Raw genomic sequence first — 8,708 nt, 5'->3', positions numbered from 1 at the left:
TGAATGTTTTTTGTGTTCTCTTAGCATAATGAATAAGGAAACAGTGAGGGAGTGGTTGACATCAGCCCAGCAAAGTCCTCTGGGATGACCATAGCACTTGGTTACAGAGGTCATGTCTTCCCATGAAGTGATGAAGACCATCTTTCCACAAGACCATTTCTGTTTGTTACAGCACTGGTGGTGAGCAAGAGCAAGAAGTAACACAGCACCAGCTCCCACAGAACATGTTTGCCAGCATTTCTGGCCAAGACCATGGGGTTTTCCCCAGACAGCCCAGCTCCATGGTCCCACACTCCAGGACTGAAGTTCCAGCTTCACTAACTGCTCTCCTGAAGTCCAGGGAAGCGAGTTCTTTGTGTGCCCTTCTGGCTGCCCTAAGGATCTTGAACTCCACCATTTCATGGTCACTGCAGCCAAGGCTGCCCTTGACCTTCACACTGCCCACCAGCCCCTCCTTGTTGGTGAATACAAGGTCCAGCATAGGAACTTTTCTCATTGGCTCCTTTATCACTTGGATAAGCAAGTTGTCACCTGTGCATTTCAGGAACCTCATGGATTGCTCATGCTCTGCTCTGTTGCCCCTCCAACAGATATCAGAGTGGTTGAAATCCCCCATGAGGACCAGGGCTAGTGAACATGAGGCTGCTTCTGTCTGCCTATTGAGGGCCTCATCCACTTGGTCTGCCTGGTTGGGTGACCTGCAGCAGATCCCCAGTATAACATCTCCTGTCCCTGCCCTCCCTTTAATCCTGAGCCACAAGCTCTCAGTCAGCTCCTCATCCATTCTGAGAATGGATAAATATACCTTGTCCTGATTTTTGCCAGAAATTTCTGAGTATGGGAAGGACACAAGGAAAATTTTTTTTCAATTCCAGTTACTGTAGGAATATTCTTTTTCCCCTGTTTTGTGGTAACTCTGCTCTGAAGGTAGGACATCAGCTGGATTCATTGTACTTCATTTATCAAGTCTGCAAAGACACATGGAAGACATCCCTTGAGGGATGGGAAGTTCTGATACTCAGAGAAATAAAATTTAATATCTACTTTGCTGGTATAATGGAAAATTTTATTACTTTCAAAAATGTATTTCAAGTTGGGAGACAAAGGTTTTAGGCAGATCTTTTGGAGAAAATTCTGGTTTATTTAAAATCAATATAAAAGTAGATTAAATCTCTTCCCAGACATTAATGTAACATACTTTAATCTGCTTCAAGAAGTCTGTCTTATGAAAAATCTGAGTTTGTATAACTGATAGTCAGGTTTATCAGGGGACATCCTACAGGTAAACTCAGTGTTAACATTAAAGCATCCTAAACACTGGGAAGTGTCTGTAAAACTAGGCAAAAAAAAACCCCAAACTAGAAAATTAGAAAATCCAGAGTTAACCGAAAAAATGCATATGAAAAACACCTGGGCAAAAATCTCAAATGTAAAATAATGTAGCAGCAGTAACTTCAGCAGACAAACTAGAACTGGTATCTTGAAGACACAAGCACAGTTTTGTCTTCTGCTCTTCTGGCAGTGCCTAGGTAATCAGCTAAGATTTGATACCACTGCCTGAAAGCTAATGTCTCAGAGTAAAACTCCATCCTCTGGTTTTAATGCTCTGCTTATTTATCAGTAGACTTGCAAAGCAGAGAGAGCAAGACATCACCAGTGAACTTCAGCTGTGGTTGGTCTCTTACTTAGATGGGACTCTCATGACCAAGAAGGTCTGAGATATCTATCTCAGTGCCACGAAGGGATGCAAAGGTAGGTCCAGCACAGCCCTGTGATGGCCTGTAACTGGCACCACTGCTAAGGAGGTTGGTTGTCCTGGATGCTGCTCTGGGATGGTGACAAAGCGCATCAGACCTGCCTGAGCCTCCAGTAACAAACAGGTTGAGAAATGGCAGCCTCCAGAATAAGAAAATAGGTTCTTTTTGGAGGATATCAAGGAGGGATACTGTTAATCTAGTACCATAAAAAAAAAATAGTACTTCACTACAGGAAAACTGGTGTTCCTCCCCAAAGTTCTCCTGAAAAAAACTGTTCTGCCACATGTTTCCAGTGCTCACCAATATGAACTCTGTGTAATTCCCTCAGCTCCAGTATATGTTGATGCCACTGTCCTTGTCTCCATCCTTCAGGTCAGTCAGCATCTTCCCATACTTCATGCATGGACAGTGCATGAATGGCTCCCTGCCTGGAAGGTGTCCTGACACAGCCCTATTGGCGTGAGCCATCCTCCTTCCTGCTGCTCTTAGGATCAAAAGCACCAGGTGCTTCCCTGTGTCCCTACATTCCAGCCAACAGACAGTGTTTTGTACCAGGGAACAGGCCATGTACCACATACCTAGATTAGCAAACAACACTCACGTACACTTTCAACTTGATGAACAATCTGAAAAACTGGAATGTCATTTCAACACTGCTTCCATTGGATCTGCAAGAGAAAACTAGAAACAAAGTCATTCATATGGGGAAAAAAGGGAACTCTTTTATGTTACTGGAGCTAGATTTGTGATGCTTTGCTAAGCTAAGCATTGCAGTTGATAGCAGATCTGTGCCAGAAGTGCCCTGGGATGGGAATTTATGGGAGTGGAGAGAGAGCAATTGCCAGTAAGGGTGAGAATAATAGTCCTCCAAGGACTTTCTTGTAAAGACCGTTCCCTTCTGGGCTGTTTCCTAACTGGATAATTTAAAATAAGTTTTTATATTCTCTGTCTGGAATATTTAGCTCTTACGGGTTGTTTTTATCAGTTGAGTAGATTGATTTGAGCTAGCTGTGATTACCTCCTGGGGAGGCTTGGCCTTTCCTGGGAGGTTTGTTTTCTGGTGCTGATCTTCTAGCTCCCTTGAACCTCCTAAAACCTTCTGAGACCTCCCCTTGTTCAGGAGCAGTCCTTCCCTGTCCCACCTGGCTGTAAACACTTTGGGAAGCACAGCTTTTTCAACAGGACGCTTGTCACCCAAAGTTGCCACCACTTTTTGAGTGTGTGAGTGACCTTGACTTCTGGGATTTCAGATGAAGGCTCCCAAAAAGCTAGTTAACTTAAACCCCAAACAAGAAGGAACTGGACAATTACATTCAAAGTTTTGCCACATATCTAAATTCCATGGGAGCATTGTTAAGATGTGATCTGATTCTAACTAGCAGGATGAAGGGACCCAAAAAGATTCTTCTGCCTAGAAGACCTTTCAGATTTGAGGATAGAAGAGGAAGGGAATAGAAAGAGCCTCAAAATCTGTTTTCTGTACAACTAAACTTCTCCATGGCAAAGAAAGCATATGGTATGATTGCAGAAACTCATTAATGCAGACCTTTGGGAGACACCACGATTAAGCAAAACAGAGCCAGATGAACATTTGAGAGAAACAACAAATTGCCAACACTGGAGAAAATAACTGAGAGCCAAGCGACTACAGTTGCAGACTCATGAAAGGAATGAGGAATGTGATTTCTGGGAAAGACTTTTTCTGAAAAAGGTTTCTGGCTCTGTGAGACCAGTCCAGGCATGGAGGGAGTAGGTTAGCTCAGTCTTCAGTGGTGGTGCAGACAGATATTTAGGTTGGTAGCAGAGAGCTAATGATATTTTTCTGTGGACTGTTTCTACTTTGTCATACTTTAAATATTTCAAGAATGTAAGATCCTTCCCTGGACTGCTTAGATTCTTGGTCCTTCTTTTACAGTGAGGTCCTCTAAAATTAAAATACCAGCACAGAAATGACATGAAGACAAGTTTCCTTCCCCTTCCAGAAGAAAGTATGGAGTCATGATAGAAGATATATACATGTGACCTCACACACATCCTTCAGTCAGCAGGAAATTAGCTCCTTTAAATCTTTGTTTCTTGGCCTTTTGCCCACCATTACATGGCTTTCATCAAGAACTCATACCTACCAGGCTTTATTGTGCTTCTAAACCCCAAGCCTGGAAAAGAAGATCTAATTTAACTGATTGGAGGAAAAAAATACGGAGAAATTACAATTTGTAAGGGATTATTTTAAGTGCTAGCTATTTCTACTACATTTAACTGGGATCTGAAAGCTGGTTATAGGAGGATGTGTTTTAAACACATGCAGACTATGTATTGTGGTGATGATTTGTCAAATCACGAGCCAATTAGTTCTGCAATCAAACTTAATAAATGTAGCACCTCATTGCTACCTGTACCTTTAGGTTAAACTGAATTTCTTTATCTTGTGTTAGGAACAGAATTATTTTGGACAATATTAATTAGAAGCTGAAGTTTTCAAATAATATACTAAAACCACACACATTAATACAAAAATAGAAGTGCTACCCTTAGGAGGTAGAACCACCAAAATCTAAAGAGTAAAAGTAGTCTTATCTTTCCTTCCAGTACAGTAAGCATGTTTTGGTTATGTTTTTCCACTTATATCTTATTTGCATGTGAGGTAAAGGTGTGCTTTGCTTTACAATACAGAGTGAGCATGCATAGCCTTGGTTCCAGAAATCTGTTCCTTTGACAGAAAACATCTTGGCCCTAAAATTAAGCAGAAAACTCTGTTACAGCTGAAAAACTGGGCCTCAGGGACCATGGAAAAAGGTTTTGAAGAAAAACTGCAGAGACAGCATGTTCATGTTTGTACCCGTGGATTTTTGAGCAGGTAGGTAACTTTGTCATATCCTTGTCCCTGCAGCTGAGCTGCAGGCCCTGGCTTTCATCCTGCTGAATCCACCTCCACAGCTGGCAGACCTTATGCCTCCACCTTGTTCGAGATGAAAACCCACAGTCCTCTCACTTTCAGTCCAGCCTCAGGGCTTCAGAGTCCTGTGGCTCCGCTATACGTATGCCCAGCACATCTGGCTGGATTTGGTACCCACTGTATTTCCCTTGGGGTGTGAATGATCTGCACATCACACTGAACCAGAAGGGCCTTTTCCTAAGAGAAACAGCACTTACTGAGTCATAAGAACAAATTCTGCTCTAAATGCAAAATTATTTTAGGTAAGGTTATAGGCATACTTATCTATCTAGACCCGATGTTGCTCTCTGAGGTAGGCTCAGCCTCCTTCTCCCCAGGCTCTTTGTATCTACATCTGCCTTCCAGGGAACAGCTCTGGGCAACCAGGACAGGGAGCACGAGCTGCATCAAAAACTTTATCCACAGTTGTGTGCACCAGAAACTAAGGTGCTTGCTCAGTTGTGCCTCATAAAAGGCAACACGTTGGTAATCAGTAAACCTGTCAAACATCTGCAATGCTCTGATGGTCCTGTCACCGCTGCTGACAGCACAAGTGAGACAAGAATGACAGTGGCTGTAGCACAAAGCAACTTTGCTGACATGAAGGATGGTTTAAGTATTCCCGATACATTCCTCTCACATGCGGTGGGTCTGCCCTTCTTGAGCTTGGTTTTAAACCTTTTTAGTATTAGGGTTACCTGCTTAGCTCCAAGCAGAGCCTCCCTGTAATTCCACAGGCTTCGTAGCAAACGTGACAGAGATCCCAGCTCAAATTCTCACTGCAGGGAGCAGCCTGCCACAAATAACGAACTGGAACTGTTTCTCACAGATGTGAGGATGAAACTTAGCACTGGAAGCACCCAGTGTCTTCCACACTTATTTCAGTCTTGAGAAATGATCAAGGAAAACCTGCAGCTTGTGTTGCTAAGTAGCTGCCACCATAACAAACCTTTTCATGCCTTTTCTGGCTCATTGCTGCCTCCCTCAGCATCGAGACTAGCTACAAGTTGCATTCATGTAATCACAAAATGCAAAATGGTACATTTAGTTTCTTTTAAGAGTCTCTCATCAGTTATTTGACCAATCATAGAAGCATTCTGAAGTTAAGCATCAAATTTGGGTTTTGAGTCCAAATACTAAGCTGCTTCTCCTATTTTTTTCTGACAACATTGACTGTGGTTTCTTATTCCTTAAACATCAGCATTTCTCTTGTTTTGGAGATTAGTCCTGTAGTCAAGGAATAAGAGAATCAGCTTAAATTGTACAAAAACAATCTTAGCTGAACTTTTCTGCAAAAATGCTCAGCAGTGGAAAGGTTTATGGTATTCCAATCCCTTTGTTTTAGAGTTAACAATCCACTGTGATGTGTGGTACACACTGCCTGTGAAGCACACATTGACTTTAATTCTGGCTTACTCTCAAGTAATGCGAGGACTGGATATACTAACTTGCACAAAATGAAGAGAAAGCCAGTGCAGACACATCCTCTGGCAGAGGCTGGACTTGAGCTCTGTCATAGAAATACCCAATTTGAGGGAGAACATTCAACTTCTGCCTTGGCAAAACAGAACATTAATACTGGTGTGCAAGTTGATGATAAACATGCCAATCCACCAGTTTTAGCCAGTGCTGGGACTCCTGAATTCAAACAGCTTTATTGTGAGTAATTTTCTTAGACTGATTTAACACACATGCAAAGTTGGCACAGCCATCCCAAAAAAACAATCCTCACCCCTTCCCTTTATTCTCCTGCCTGGTGCTTCTTGTGTTATGCTGGCACGAGTTTCTGTATGGCTGCCCGGCATGCAGGATGTAGGAATTGATCCAGCTGGAGGAAGAAAAACATGTTTCTTTTGGTGGGTTTTACCCTGAATCAGTTCCCACCATCCCCAAACCTAGATAACTAAATCGTACAAATAACTGCCAGCACTACCTGGGCACTGTGAGACAAGGAAGAGCAAAGTATTCCAAGAAGGTAGCAGAACAGTTTAATTTAGAGAGGAGTCCTTGCATGGAGAAAGCTACTGGCTTTAAACCTCCATCCTCTCTAGAAGATGCTAAGTATCATGAACAAATCTGTGTTTCTCATCACATGTATTCTTGATCAATGTCAAACAACATTCATAAACATCTGTGATTAAAGGTCAACCACACAGTCCTCAGTTATTTAGTGTTAGTTTCAGGCTATGTTATAATGCTTGATGTTTTTATTGAAAACAAAAGTTGGGCAAACAAGAAAAGCAGGGGGGCTAGGGAAGGGAGAACATGTAGAGACCTAGCTCATGACAGCCAAATGACTTCTTGTGTGCTTCCTGGCTGCTGGGGAATAGCTAGGGCCAAATGAAATGGGAGGGTGTGTTCTCCCAGAAAGTTTCTGGCACTTTTTTCTACTTATAACACAACATTAACATTAGCGTTTGGCTAATATGAATATTTTCTCCTAGCTGAGTTTTTTGATTGTTTTGGACAATGAAAATGTTTCGAACTAAAACAAATGTAGAAACAGCTCCTGTGAGAGTAACAATGGAAAACCTTCCCTTTTTCTAACTCCTATTCTTGTCTCTCTGGTGAATGTATCAGACATTCAGAAGTTAGCAAGAAACGCAGAGAACTGTTCTTTCTTCCATTTGTGTTGGGACAATCTATTTCCTGGTCCTTCAGCTTTTCTTCTTGCAGAAGTTCTCTGTATATAACCTAGCCAATTCTTGTAGGTATAACAAAAAAAAAAAAAAATCTTTGAAAAAGCACAAGCAGGTACATGATAACCACTCAAGGAAATATGTTCCACAAGCAGTGGACACTTGAGAGCTTTGGAAACAGAAAAACTTACCAGAACTCCACTCCCCGTCCACCTTCCCACTCCCCTCCCAAGTAATGTTACATGCCACCACACAGACAAACACATGGCAGTGCAGTGACAATATAAAGTGGAGAATAACCCTCTGAAGTTTGACTTCCCTTATTTGCAGGTGTAGGAGCACATTAGCTGGAAAGACCAAAGCAGAAAAGGCAGTCTAGTGTCTACAAAAGATGAGCACAGCTCAACATCTTTAACACCATATACCTGACCCTCCAACAAAGTCCCCAAAGCAAAGCTGCAGATGACAGCTGCTAGTTAGGTTGCTAACCAAGTTGGTTTAAAATTCTGAAGTGTGAGTTCCAGTGATACCTTCAAGTCAACAGTTAAGTTAGAACCTGCCTTATAAAATGTTTTGTGAATTAGAGCCCTCTACTCGTGCCTTTCCCAGAAGCAGAGAGCTATTTCACCTACAGATGTAGATAACATTACCTGCCTTCCTCCCTTCCACCCCAGCTGGAACTGAGAGCAGAGCGCTCTCGAGGGAGAACTGGACCGGTATATCTTCAAGGTGATCAAACACACAAGGCAGAAATTCATTCAACAACTGAATCTCCTTGCATGAATATTTCCTTAGATTCATGAACTGTTTTCCTTTTCACCTATCAAAAAGGCGTAGTTTTGAAAGCAGGGCATGCATAGTAGTCACTGATGTAAATACTTAAGATCTGCAGACAATACAAACCTGCTGCCAGTGGGGAAGATGGAGCACCGAGAGGTATTCACAGCAGTTCCTTCCCTTCACTGATGCAGTGTAACACTATAGCCAAACACACCAGACACATTCCAGCCTGAACAGTATTTTACATTAATATTATTGATCAGATCTAAATCCCACATAAAACTGGTTTCTGAAAAGTAGATGGTATTACTGAACTGCTAGGAAAATGGCTTCTTACCTAGTAAAAACTAACTGAATGCTTATGGTTAATTCCTTTAAAACTGTTTAGACATTTGGAGGGGACTATTAAAAAAACCCACAGATGCTGTACTAAGTACTCCAATATCTTTGTAAAGAACAGCAGTCATAGGGAAACCAGAATAAATGCTGATCACCTGTCTGCACAGAGTAAGGGAATATACTTCTAGTAGATATAGGAGAAACATAGAAAGCAAATGCTTTGTCCATGACCACTGCTTAGACCTTATTCAAGAGCTG

The sequence above is a fragment of the Athene noctua genome, chromosome 2 (genome assembly GCF_965140245.1).
Source record: "Athene noctua chromosome 2, bAthNoc1.hap1.1, whole genome shotgun sequence".
Taxonomy (NCBI): Eukaryota; Metazoa; Chordata; class Aves; order Strigiformes; family Strigidae; genus Athene; species Athene noctua.
The sequence above is the reverse complement of the archived record's forward strand: the minus strand, read 5'-3'. Positions refer to the sequence as shown.